This window comes from Elaeis guineensis, chromosome 11 (assembly GCF_000442705.2).
Source record: "Elaeis guineensis isolate ETL-2024a chromosome 11, EG11, whole genome shotgun sequence".
In the NCBI taxonomy this organism is placed as follows: Eukaryota; Viridiplantae; Streptophyta; class Magnoliopsida; order Arecales; family Arecaceae; genus Elaeis; species Elaeis guineensis.
In genome coordinates, this window is record NC_026003.2 from 3,392,528 (window position 1) to 3,407,303 (window position 14,776).

Consider the following 14,776-nt stretch of genomic DNA (forward strand, 5'->3'; position numbering starts at 1 on the left):
GATTGGATATCATATATTTTATTTGGACTAAATCAGATGTGATTTGGTTTGGATTCAAATAAGGAAACTTAGAGTCCTTATTGGAATATGACTCTTTTCTCTATGCCAACCTAGATTATATACCATATATCTCCACACACAAAATTATTTTGTGTGAGATTTTTTTACACCAAAGAGTATTTTCTCTTATCTATCTCACATCCAAATCCGATTTGATTTTCATAAAAGGAAGGTTCTAAAATTAGATTTTAAAATATTTCTTATCAGGAGAATCTATTCTCATCCAGATCAACCTCTCCATGCTAATAAATTTTTTTCTCCTTATATGTGTGATATTTTAAGGAGATTATTTATGAAAGATTAGATGGAGAATTAGTTTACTATAAAAAAATATGAAAATGGGTGTCCCATATTTTTTTGGCATATTTTAGGATGTGAAATTATGAAAGGAGGCAGAATCCTGTAAGAGTTCAAGATCACTAAGACTCTTCACCCTACCTTTTTACATGCCTATAAAAGGGGCTTTTATGTTTTTTTTATATGTGTAAGATACCAGAAGAGAGCTCTTCATGTGGTGAAAGTTTGGGCATGGTTCATGACATGAAAAATAGAGAGGAGGATCCTCTCTCTTGGGGTGTGCACAAAAATCTGAATTTCAGATTTTTGATTCTTTGAGTTTGGGAAGAGGAAATAAATTAGAAAAAAATTATTTTCTTCTCCATCTTTCTTTCACATCTTCATCTCCTTTATATTTCATCTTTAACCTCTATAAAAGTTTCAAAAATTTAAAAAAAAGATTCAGATCAGCCAAGAAGAAGATCTTCACGTGAGCTAGTACTCTTGAGAAGATCGATCAAATCGGAGCTTCGAGTGAATTTTTCATAGAGATCGGACGCATGTGCGGCTATGAACAACTAGCAAAGACCTTCTCTACCATATTCTCAATAATGATGATCATCAACTCATGATCAGGTATGAAGTTCTGAACTCAGATTAGAAGTAGATATGATCTACTGCTCACACACATGCATGCTGATTTTATCTTCGGATTATTTCAGATTTTATATGCAACATAACATGTCATAGATCCTATAGTAGGTTGATTTGATGATTAGATCATATGTATGTTAGATTAATTTAATTATCTTTCACTATAATTATTTTGAAAAAATTTTGAAATACATGCATAAAATCACCTGCGTACCTGCATTCTCCAATAGGCAGATTTTTCAGCTTCTTCTTCTCTTGCCCTCCTATCATTAGTCTGCCCCGAGATCATATTGATGATGCTAGCTATTGAAACATTGCCATGATTGTCACCTACCTCAGAGTTCGTCCAATATGATCCCTCCATCGAGCCTTTTCCCTTAGTCCGGACATACTTCCTAAAGTATCCCTGGCGAATGAGATCTTCAATCTCATCCTTCAGCTAGTGACACTCTTCGATGTCGTGGCTGTGATTTTGATGGAAGCGATAGTACTTTTTTGATTCTCTTTGGCTCGATCATTTTTTTTGGCCAACGTACATAGTCTTGGCCTTCGATCTCCATCTGGATCTAAGCACGCACGATAGAGAGCGGAGTGTAGTTATGGAAGCACCATTGGAGACTTTTCATCCTCTTTTGCTTTTAGGGGTGAGCTTCTCCTTCTTCTTTTTGAGCTCCGTGATCTTCCTTATGGGGTCTTTTTTTCCCATCATTCTTCTTTCCTCCTTGATGATGAGGGACCTCACTCTCCTTGGCTTGTGCATACTTTCATGCTCAGACGAGGAGATGGCATAGTCCTTTGAAAAGTTCTTGTTGAGGGAGAAAATCTGGCTTTTGTCTTTGAGTCCTCACTTCATTGCCAACATAGCGATAGACTCATTGAAGTCTTGGACTTCAAGCATGGCGGCGCTAAAATATGCAACATAGTCTCCTAGCAATTTTTCTTTTCTTTGTTCAATAAAAAAGAGGTTGTCATTGTTCTTCGATCGAGGCCTCTAGCTATCAAGTGCTTGATGAACTACTTTTTTAGCTATTCGAAGGAATGGATTGATCCTTGAGGGAGGCTGGAGATCTAGACTCTCACACTCTTTTTGAGAGTTGTTGGGAAGGTGAGGCAGAGGAGGACGTTAGATGCCCCTTGCAGCACCATGAGAGTTTTGTAACCCTCTAGATAGTCGAACGGATCAATCGAGCCATCGTAAGACTTGATCTACGGCATCTTGAATTGATGAGGGATCAGTTCACTCAAAATCTTCTGAGAGAATGGTGGTTATGTGTTGAAGCTGAAACCATCATTCTGTTGATGACTAGCCACTTGAAATTCATCGATTCGACATTCTAGCTCCCGAACCTTTCTCCCAAGCTCATCTTCATGTCAAGAACAATGTCAGCATGGGGATAGGCTTGAAGTGGAATCCCCCTTGGAGGGCTCCGGTGATCGATGTCTTCGATCATCTCTTCTTAAACTTTGATGGCATTGAGGCGAGCAGCGTGGAACTAGTTTGACCAATTGTGATAGCCAGAGGGAGGCTTGAGCCACATTTAAGTACCGATGCCCTCGTTTTGACCCAGCTATACGTGTCCAACAACTGTGCTAAGATGGGGCTGCTGGAGGAGCTTGTGTCCTTACTAAGTTTTGTTGTAGCTGCTGCACGGCAGCCATAAGTGCTTGGACTTACTCTATCAGCACATTAATTGGATCTGGTTGGGTAGATTGCTCCCAGTGGTTTATGCAATAGGTGCAATGTATAGAGATGATCATCGGTAGGATCTGGTTCTCACTATTTTTCTTTAGAAAATGGGGCAGAATCCTTCTTCTAGTACCAATTTATTACTGCACCTCTCAGACAGAGTATGATATAGAAGATTAACTCAGATCTTCCACTTAGCTGGAGTAGACAGGTGTTAGTCGAGTTCTTGAACACCTGCAAAGAAAGTTTGCTCACATCGAAGAAAGAGATGGGGGTTCTTCTGTGGGGATCCTTCGATGCTCAAGTCAGAGTATTAAAGAGAGAGAACAACGAAGAAAGATAGTAAGAATAGATAGTGTTCAGAGAGAACAAGTGTCAAGAGAGTCTTTCCTTCTTTTCTTCCTTTTTATAGGAAAGGTTTGTTAGGCAGTTAGCAACCACTGTAACTAGAGTGGTGGGTTATTAAAAAGTTGTTTGCGATTGATTATGGGCTAGCTATCCACGTGTGAAAGGTAGGCACTGTTATAACTGAATGCCAACTCAACATCATCTGTATGCTAATTAGCCTTTCATAGCTTTCAAACTATAGCATATCTTGTAGAGAATCGAGGCAGTGATGAGATGAGATCGGTTGAAAATCGATGATGCAGACCTCATCTAAGAGCCGATCTTATGTAGTCGATCATCAACCGATGACATTATCGTTGCACAGGGCATACATTCTAGGTCGTCCATGCCATAATACCAGATGTCTGCCACATCTTTGAAGATCAGACATGTCATCAGGTGAACCAATTTTGGCCCAATAGAAACTACTAAAAGAATAATTTATTATTAAAAGATCATGCAAGATTTATATAATATAATTATGGAATTATGATAGAAATAAAAATAAAAAAAGTTAATAAATGAAAATGATTTAGGAGGAAATAGGAGTGCAACCAAGTTGAGCCGCATCGAGTAGCTAGAAGCTTGAGTTTGACTCAACTCAAAATATTTGAGCTCAAAATTTACAATTTGAAATCAATTGAGCTTTAATATCTCAAGCTTAAGTTTGTTAGATGAAACAAGGTGTTGGGTATAAAATATCCCCCCAACCGAAGCTCGTGTCGGGAGTGACCCTCCAGAGATTTTACCGATGTCCGACCTTCGACGGCATCTTCCCGAACATCTCCGGCGGTCGAGCCTCCGCAACGTTCCCGAGTTCTGCCGATGGATAAACCCCCATCAGTGTCGACTGGATTCTCCAACTGCAGGCAGACTTCATCCGGCCTCCTACGGGAGTCAAGCAGACTTCACCGGGCTCCTACGGGAGCCGGACTTCTTCTCCAACTGCAGGTCGACTTCATCCGGGCTCCTACGGGAGCCGGACTTCTTCTCCAACTGTAGGTCGACTTCATCCGGGCTCCTACGGGGGCCGAACTTCTTCTCCAACTGCAGGCATGCTTCATCCGGGCTCCTACGAGAGCCGGACTTCTTCTCCAACGACAGGTCGACTTCATCCGGGCTCCTACGGGAGCCGGACTTCTTCTCCAACTGCAGGTCGACTTCTTCCGGACTCCTACGGGAGCTGAACTTCTTCTCCAACCGCAGGTCGACTTCATCCGGGCTCCTACGGGAGCCGGACTTCTTCTCCAATTGCAGGTCGACTTCATCCAGGCTCCTACAAGAGCCAGACTTCTTCTCCAACTGCAGGCAGACTTCATCCGAGCTCCTACGGGAGCCAGACTTCTTCTCCAACTGCAGGTCGACTTCATCCGAGCTCCTACGGGAGCCGGACTTCCGCCCTGAACTCTCGTTGCAGGAAGACCTTATCCAAACTCCTACAAGGGCTGGACTTTGAGCTTCTACTGCAGGCTTCGGCTGAGTTTCCTTGACCAACGATCCCCACCCTGGCTTCTATGAAGATCGGACTCTGATCAAACTTCTGTAGCGAACAGGTTCCGGATGAACTCCTACGACACATGGACTCCAGCAGCCGAACCCCTCCAGCGGATGAACCTCTTCAGCGCCATTCGGCACCCACTGCCGGTCAATCCTCTGTCGAATTCTACGTAAAATCGAACTTCTTCTATGAAAAGTCTCTGACCGAGCCCCTACAGCAAATGGCCCTCACCTACAGTGTTAGCGCCTAGAGCGCCCTATGGTAGAAGGCTCGCCAGCAACATCCGAGCTCCTCTCAGACGGATAGCAGCCTATCTCCACTAGATACCTCAATCCAGCTTCAGCTGACAGGCCTGCTCCACTTCCTGCGGCCACAGTAATGGCCACGACTCTGTTCTGCTTCCTGCGACAGATTTCGTATGGCGCCACTACTCTCTGGCAAGTCGCGACAACGGACACTGATCCACTCCCCGCAACAGGCTCCACGTGGCAGGCCACGGTGATAGCAACGACTCCACTCCACTACTCTTCATAATAAACTCCTCCTGACCCCGAGCGGCCCACGACCAGATGATTACAAACATCGCTATCAGTCTGTTGCACCCTCCGCCTATAAAAAGGGGGGACTCCAGATACGTTAGGCTCTAAGCCCTAATTTCTATCCTGAAACTCTGCTAAAATTTTTGTTCGAGTACTCCATTCTTGTTGAGGCAGAGAACTGACTTGAGTGTCGGAGGGTCTTGTCGGAGCACCCCCAACTCTGGTTTAGACTTTCTTTGCAGGTCCCAGCGGCGATCGCGACTTCCTCGACTCCAGCTTCTCCGATGCCGATGAATTTTTGCACCAACAGGATTGGCGCTAGAGGAAGGGATCTGTGTCTTCGCAGTACCCTTGTTCTTAAAGGAGTGCTCAACGGGACTGCCTCCGGTCGTCTTCTCCGACATCTTCTCCTCCGGTTTCCTGCCTGATCTCCACCTGATGCCTCCCCGAAGGGCATCTCCCAGGCGACCGACGGCCTCCGTGACCAGATCCCAGCAAGCTCCGCAAGCCCCGGCCCCATCTCCGATTTCCCAGACACCTCTTCCCCTGGTGACAGCAGTCGGCAGGGGGCAGTCCGATGATCGACCTCCGATCGATTTCGCCAACATCATCTCGAAAGAATCCCGACAAGGAACAACCGGTGTATTGGTCGGACCTCTCAAGCGGCAGAAGGTTGAGGAATCCATAACCTTTACTGAGGAAGATGCTCGGGGGGTTCAATTCTCCCACAACGATGCGATTGTAGTTTCTTTAAATATAGCTAATTACGATGTGCGTCGCATTCTTGTCGACAATGAAAGCTCGACCGACATTTTGTTCTACGATGTCTTCTCCAAAATATCTATTCTCGACGGTCGCTTGGGGTCGATTAGCTCCCCTCTGGTAGGATTTACCGACGATGCTATCCCGATGGAGGGGGTAATAACTTTGACTGTAACTGCGGGCCGATATCCAAGATAATCTAGGGCTTTGGTGGATTTTCTGGTGGTGAAGGCGCCATCAGCCTACAACGCAATCCTCGGCCGACCTGGCCTCAACGCCCTCCGGGCCGTGGTGTCGACCTATCATCTGAAATTGAAATTTTCTACTAACTAGGGGGTCGGAGAAGTCAAGGGAGACCAAGTCCTGGCCAAACACTGCTACAGCATAGCCTTGCAAAGAAGTGACCAACCCGACCTCTGTCCGGTCGATGGATTAGATGCCCGCGACAATCTCGTTGAAGAAAGGGGTGGGCCAATCGAAGATCTGGTTTCGATCCCGTTGGATGATGGGAATACAGAGCATGTGATGAAGATCGTCTCCAACTTGGGGGAAGAGGTGCGGACGCAGCTTGTTGATTTTCTATGAAAGAATGCGGATATTTTTGCTTGGGTTCCAGCGGACATATCGGAGATTGACGCAAAGATCATGGAACATCGTATGGCCGTTGATCCAAAGCATCGACCGACGAAGGAGAAAATCCGAGGCCATGCAACGGAAAGGCAAAAAGCGATAGCCGAGGAAGTGGACAAACTCCTGAAAGTCGGGTTCATTAGAAAGGTCAATTATCCTGACTGGATTTTCAACGTTGTCCTAGTCAAAAAAGCAAACGGCAAGTGGAGGATGTGTATCGACTTCAAAAAGCTGAACAAAGCCTGCCCAAAGGATAGCTACTCTCTGCCCAGAATTGATCAACTGGTGGATGCAACCTCGGACCATGAGCTTCTCACCTTCATGGATGCGTTCTCCGGCTATAATCAAATCAGAATGACGTCGGAAGATGAAGAAAAGACTGCTTTCATTACTAACCGTAATCTTTACTGTTACAGGGTCATGTCTTTCGGCCTCAAAAATGCAGGTGCAACCTATCAACGGCTGGTGAATAAAATCTTCAAAGAGCAGATCGGCCACAACATGGAGGTCTACATGGATGATATGCTCGTGAAAAGCAAATCTTCAACGAACCACGTCGCTGACCTCGAGAAGACCTTCGTCGCCCTCTGAAAATATAAGATGAAGCTGAACCTGACTAAGTGCGCTTTCGGAGTGACCTCGGGGAAGTTCCTGGGCTTCGTGGTATCGGGGCGCGGGATTGAAGCCAATCCAGAAAAAATTCACACCATCCAGGAGATGGCCGTCCCGAAGTCGATAAAAGAGGTTCAGCACCTTACAGAGAGAGTGACAGTCCTGAATCGCTTCGTTGCGAGGTTGGTTGAACAGTGCTTGCCCTTCGTCCAAACCCTCAAGCGGTCGAAGAACTTCTATTGGACCACTGAGTGTCAACAGACGTTTGAAGAACTAAGGAGCTACCTCGGCTCGCCTCTGCTATTGGCGAAGCTCGAACCCGGGGAGGAGTTATTCTTGTACCTGGCGGTCTCCCCTATGGCCCTCGCAGCAGTTCTAGTCAAGGAAGAAGCAAACATTCAATGGCCGATCTACTATGTTAGTCGCGCGTTGAGAGACGCCAAAATCAGGTATACTAAATTGGAGAAACTAACTTACGCCCTGTTGATTGCAGTCCGGAGGCTCCGACCTTACTTTCAAGGGCACACCGTAACGTTGCTCACTGACCAGCCGATTAAGGCGATTCTGCACCGGACAGACGCTTCTGGGAGGATAGCGAAATGGGCAATCGAGCTCATGAAATTCGACATCAACTATCGACCTAGGCCGACGGTAAAAGCCCAGATACTGACAGATTTTATAGTAGAATGCACTATCTCGGAGGAGGCCAAACCTGAACAAGGTGAAGTTGACGGCCTGACGTCCCGACTGAACTCATCTGAAGAAGGGACGGACCCCCCTGATTGCTCTTGGGCCCTCTATGTGGATGGATCCTCCAACATATCGGGCGCAGGTGCGGGCCTGATTTTGATCAGTCCAGAGGGGACCATCATGGAGTACGCGCTGCGCTTCGAGTTTTTCGCAACGAACAATGGAGCAGAATACGAAGCTCTAATCGCAGGATTGAGGATCGTCAAAGAATTAGGAGTAGATCGGCTCCAAGTTTACAGTGACTCCCAATTGGTAGTTGGGCAAGTCAGCGGAAGCTACGAAGCACGAGAGGCCAGCATGGCTAAATATCTTGAAAAGGTAAAGGAGTTCGCCCCCGCCTTTAGTAGCTTCAACATCAGGCAGATTCCGAGAATAAAAAATATCAGGGCTAATCTCCTCTCCAAATTGGCTACGCTGGCTCCGACCGAACTACCCAAAGGTTGCCCACGGGGAAACCCCCTTCGCTCTGGCCTTCGGAATGAAGGCTGTTATCCCAATTGAGCTCAAACTTCCGTCGGCGCGAGTCATGGCATTCAACGAACATCATAATTCGCAAGGCCTTAAAGCCAACCTCGACTTGTTAGAAGAAAAGTGGGAGGCAGCTCAAGTTCGGATGGCAGTCTACAGACAGAAAGTCACCCGCTATTACAACTCCCGGGTCAAAAACAAAGTCTTTAGAGCAGGAGACCTGGTGCTTCGACGAGCCACTGTCTTGCAACCTCAGGATCGAGGAAAGCTTGTCTCAAGTTGGGAAGGCCCGTACGAAGTTAAAGAGGTAGTCCGGCCCAGAACTTACTACCTCAAGAAGCTCGAAGGAGCAGACCTCCCGCGACCATGGAGCTCGAAAAATTTATGAATGTATTACCAATAACTTCACTTTAAATAAAAAGTTTTGTATTCACATGTCTTCTCTCTTGGCACGAGCCTATATCGACAGGACTCGAAACAAACCGTATCAGGGACAGGAGGAGAACTTCGTCCTAACAGGAGCAAAGTCGAAGGTCCGGTTACCCTTAGACCGGATGGGGGGAGAGGCCCTCCAACGCCCGTATGTGGCCCCACAGCCCTGTTAGGGACGGGAGGAGAACCTCGTCCTAACAGGAGCAAAGTCGAAGGTCCGGTTATCCTTAGACCAGATGGGGGGAGAGGCCCTCCAACGCCCATATGTGCCCTCACAGCCCTGTTAGGGACAGGAGGAGAACCTCGTCCTAACAGGAGCAAAGTCGAAGGCCCGGTTATCCTTAGACCGGATGGGGGGAGAGGCCCTGCAACGTCCATATGTGCCCCCACAGTCCTGTTAGAGACAGGAGGAGAACCTTGCCCTAACAGGAGCAAAGTCGAAGGCCCGGTTACGCTTAGACCGGATGGGGAGAGAGGCCCTGTAATGCCCATATGTGCCCCCACAGTCCTGTTAGGGACAGGAGGAGAACCTCGTCCTAACAGGAGCAAAGTCGAAGGCCCGGTTACATTTAGATCTGATGGAGAGAGAGGTCCTGCAACGCCCATGTGTGCCCCCACCGTCCTGTTAGGAACGGAGGAAGAACCTCGTCCTAACCTGAGCTGAAACCGATCACGTCAGAAATAGAGGAAGGACCTCATCCTGACACTAATTAAAGTCTGATCATTCAAGACCAGATAAGGAAGAGGAAACCTTCTCAGCGGCCCCTCCGCGCTCCCGCGACCCCACTAAGGGCAGAGAGAAGACCCTCGCTCGAGAAAAGAAAAGAAAAAAGGGGAGGGGGGTTAAAAAGGAAAGTGACGAACTGCACCAGCGATAAATTACATCAAAGGCACAGGAAACCTCGTCTCAGCAAGGATTGGGGGTTCTTATCAAAACCTCCGATCTTCTAGGGAGCCCTCAACATAGGCCAAGGATAAGATGGCTTCCTCGGGGCGACGAGAAGCTCAGACCTCCGAGCTCAAACTACGAAAGGAGGCGACAAACTCGAATGGTCCCGGACAAACCTGCGGCCATAAACAAAAGGATGGATCAATACGACGGCGATCGGGTACCTTCGAACGGCATCGATATCAAGCAAGGCAAAAGCCGAAAGAAGCTCGGCAAACGATAATTCAACACAACGCATGGGCAAGGTGACCAAAAAATCTCATTTTCATTTCATTAGCAAAGTATGCGTTACAGAGCCCTTGGGGCCGAAGAAGAAAGATGACGAGAAAAGCGAGCCGATGTGGCAACGACCAGGAACCTCCAGACAACCTCGGCATCGAACAAAAAAAAAAGGGGGGGGATACAACAATAACAATAGTGAATGAAAGAAGTTCGACAGGCAACAATTTGATGCAAAGTACGGACAAGGTAACAAAAATCTCCTTTTCATTCTCGACTAACAAGGTGTACGTTACAAAGCTCTGAGGACCGAGGGAAAAAGAACATTGCTACAAGACTCGAAAAGAATACATCAGAGATCCCTCCAAGCTTTCGACTTCTCCTTCCGGCTCCACCTCTCTCAGCAGTATCTCCCGGCATGTGTGATGAATCCATCGGCTCTCGGCCCCCGCCTCGCTCCGCACCATTGCCGAAACACCAACCCTAGGGGGAAAAGGGGGAGATAGAATTCAAGGGGTGGCGGCAGCGACGACCTACATCGGGAAGAACCGGAAGTGCCCCGGAGGCCGCAATGACGTCGGAGGCATGCACCATCACCGCCTATTCCTCTCGATCCGAAGCATCCTCTCGAGATTGACCTTCGAAGCAGAAGCCCCGACGGAAGAATTCTTCGAAAGGGCTCGAAAGATGGGAGGCAGCGGGGAGCCGGCGGAAATGATGAAGATTGGCACGAAGAATGCTTAGGGTCGAAAAGGGCACTGATGGGTGGCTAAACTCTCGGGCAGAAAAAAGGTGTCATCTGGACTCTCAGGCGAAATGAAGTCCCTGAGAAGAAGGAGGGGACTTAAATAAGCGACGGAGCCTGGCACAGTTATGGTGGCGGATATCCCTAGGTCAACCAATGCCCGCCACGCGTCCCACTCATCGTGGCGTAAGGCTGGCTGCAGGTGGGACCATTATGGTGTGGCGCTTGGGACCATGCTCCAGCGAGGATTTCGAAAGGTCTCTTCGGATCGCCCCGATTTGAAAAGACTCCAGCACGCACGCATTAAATGTCAGGATTTTCGAAGACGATCGTGCGCAGAATTCAAGGGGGCAGCTTCAGCTGTAAAAATCTCTCTGTACTTCCTTCATTCGAAACTCGAACTCGAAAGTAGGGGGATTGATGTTGGGTATAAAATATCCCCCCAGCCGAAGCTCGTGTCGGGAGTGACCCTCTGGGGATTTTACCGACGTCCAACCTTCGGCGGCATCTTCCCGAACCTCTCCGACGGTCGAGCCTCCGCAACGTTTCCGAGTTCTGCCGATGGATAAACCCCCATCAGTGTCGACTGGATTCTCCAACTGCAGGCAGGCTTCATCCGAGCTCCTACGGGAGTCAAGCAGACTTCATCCGGACTTCTACGGGAGCCGGACTTCTTCTCCAACTGCAGGTCGACTTTATCCGGGCTCCTACGGGAGCCGGACTTCTTCTCCAACTGCAGGTCGACTTCATCTGGGCTCCTACGGGGGCCGAACTTCTTCTCCAACTGCAGACAGGCTTCATCCGGGCTCCTACGAGAGCCGGACTTCTTCTCCAACGGCAGGTCGACTTCATCCGAGCTCCTACAGGAGCCGAACTTCTTCTCCAACTGCAGGTCGACTTCATCCGGGCTCCTACAGGAGCCGGACTTCTTCTCCAACTGCAGGTCGACTTCATCCGGGCTCCTATGGGAGCCGAACTTCTTCTCCAACTGCAGGCATGCTTCATCCAGGCTCCTACGGGAGCCGAACTTCTTCTCCAACTGCAGGTCGACTTCATCCGAGCTCCTACGGGAGCCGGACTTCCGTCCTGAACTCCCGTTGCAGGTAGACCTTATCCGAACTCCTACAAGGACCGAACTCCGAGCTTCTACTGCAGGCTTCGACTGAGTTTCCTCGACAAACGATCCCCACCCTGGCTTCTATGGAGATCGGACTCTGATCGAACTTCTGTAGCGAACAGGTTCCGAACGAACTCCTACGATACATGGACTCCAGCAGCCAGACCCCTTCAGTGGATGAACCTCTTCAGCGCCATCCGACACCCACTGTCGGTCGACCCTCTGTCGAATTCTGCACGAAACCGAACTTCTTCTACGGAAAACCTCTGACCGAACCCCTACAGCAAATGGCCCTCGCCTACAGTGTTAGCGCCTAGAGCGCCCAACGGTAGAAGGCTCGCCAGCAACATCCGAGCTCCTCTAAGACGGATAGCAGCCTATCTCCGTCAGATACCTCAATCCAGCTTCAGCCGACAGGCCTGCTCCACTTTCTGCGGCCACAGTAATGGCCACGACTCTGCTCTGCTTCCTGCGACAGATTCCATGCGGCGCCACTACTCTCTGACAAGTCGCGACAATGGACACTGATCCACTCCCCGCAATAGGCTCCACGTGGCAGGCCATGGTGATAGCCACGACTCCACTCCACTACTCTTCATAATAAACTCCTCCTGGCCCCGAGCGGCTCACGACCAGGCGGTTACAAATGTTGCTGTCAGTCTGTTGCACCCTCCGTCTATAAAAAGGAGAGACTCCAGATACGTTAGGCTCTAAGCCCTAATTTCTATCCTGAAACTCTGCGAAAATTTTTGTTCGAGCACTCCATTCTTGTTGAGGCAGAGAACTGACTTGAGCGTCGGAGGATCTTGCCGGAGCATCCCCAACTTCAGTTTAGACTTTCTTTGCAGGTCCCAGCGGCGACCGCGACTTCCTCGACTTCAGCTTCTCCGACGTCGGTGGATTTTTGCACCAACACAAGGTAAGACTTGAAATCGACTCGACTCATATCGAATATCAACCGACCATACTCAATCTCAAGCTCGAGCCTTAGCCTACTAATAATGTATATATTAATATGTATACTTAAAATAAAAATAATATTATTAAGATATATGTAAACTTGACTAAGTTCATGAGTTTTCGAGCCGAATACCTTGCGACTCGAACTCGACTTGAAAAATGATTTAAGCAACTTGAACTCAATAGTAGCTGAGTCAAGTCGAGCTTATACTTGAGTAGAGCTCGAGTGGCTTGCGAGTAGCTTGACTCAATTCCACCCATAGGAGAGATGATAGAGCCATAGTCATTGAATTCATGATATTATTTCAGTAGCATTCTTAAAAAAATTAGAAAGTAACATTTTGCCCTATATTTATGATAAATTACCCAGCCTAATTTGTAGCTTATCTTTACCAATAGAACTGTGATATTATTTTAGTAATATTTTAGAGAATACCCGAAAGTATCACTTTGCCCTATATTTATGATAAGTTTTAAGCATTAACTTGTATCTCATCTTTATCACAGAATCTCTGGTATTATTTTAGTGATATTTAAAAAAATACTAGAAAATAATATTATTCTCCCATATTTACGATAAATTTCCAAGTATTAATTTGTAGCTCATCTTTATTTTTCGACTGCTAGGTCAGAGATAGTATTCTTTGATGATGTAATTAATTGACACAAAATAAAAATATTGTCTAAAGATTAAAATAATGCTGGATTTAATTTTGATCACAAATAAAGATGGGCAAGATTAATTTGGCCAACATCTCTAATCACTGATATGACCAGATTTTATAATAAAATAAATTTAAAACTATTAAGTATTTAAACATATATAATATAAATATTTTAAAAATTGTATATTTAGTGCCACCTTACTCTTTCATTGCTCATAAATAAAACTATCTATATTTAAAAGAACTTGCAAGAAAAAAATTATTTATAAATATATGAATATGTTGGACTTATTGATATTTTTAAATATTTTAAATAAAATATGAAATATCGCAACATAATTTGAATGAGTATATTTTATAAAATGAATAAGCTTTTAATAACTATAATAAACTTTAGTTGCAACAAAGTACATTGTTGTCATGGTGGTTTGTTAGTTCTTTGGTTTGATTCCTCTTGTATGTATGTGTATGAAATGGTTTTTTTTTTTTTTCATTTTTTCCTGGTATTTTTTGATTGCCCTCTTAATTCACAAGATACGTATACTTGTTCATCTGATAAAACAGCCATATATGACACTCACCAATCAATCTTTATATACACAAGCAACAGTAGGAAAGATTTTGACCTTGCAATCTGTTGTTATCTCACCTTTTTTTTTTTTGGTTACAATCTCAAAAAGTCTTTGAAAGACAAGAAAGGAGAAGAAAAAAGTTTCCTGCTTTGAGCTTCTTTTCCTAGAGCGAGCAGCATAATATAAAAAAGAAACACAAAAGATTGTTCAGGAGAATAATTAACTACATGGTTGTGTTTTTTTGGACATGAGGTTTGTTACACCCATAACTCTTTTCTATACTTTAAATCAATCTCTAACAATAAAATACAATGCAACTGTGGATAGCCACAAGATGGATAGCTTTATAGTATATGTTGTTCGATGGCAATTTATCCTCTAGTGACAGCTATCCATTGTAGTACCGCATGCGCGCCATAAAAGATCGTGGCTATATAATCAGTTTGTGCTACCATAGGAGCATAAAGAAAGGAGGAGATTAAAATACTCGTTACGGTCGCCAATGTGGAATCTTTTGTGCTACCATGAGAGTATAAGGAAAGGAGGAGATTAAAATACCGCCAACGTCTTTTATCAAAAAAAAAAAAATGCCGCCAATGTGGAATTAGATTTTTTTTGAAGCCTTCGTTGGGGATGGCAATCGGTTCACTAATCCATAAATTCAATCCACTTAACCCGCATGCAGGTTAGATAAATGGATGAGTTAAATAGATCATGGGATGGGATGGATAACAAATCTAATAATTCACTGTGAAAATGGGACAGATGCGGATTTATACCACATCCATCCTGTC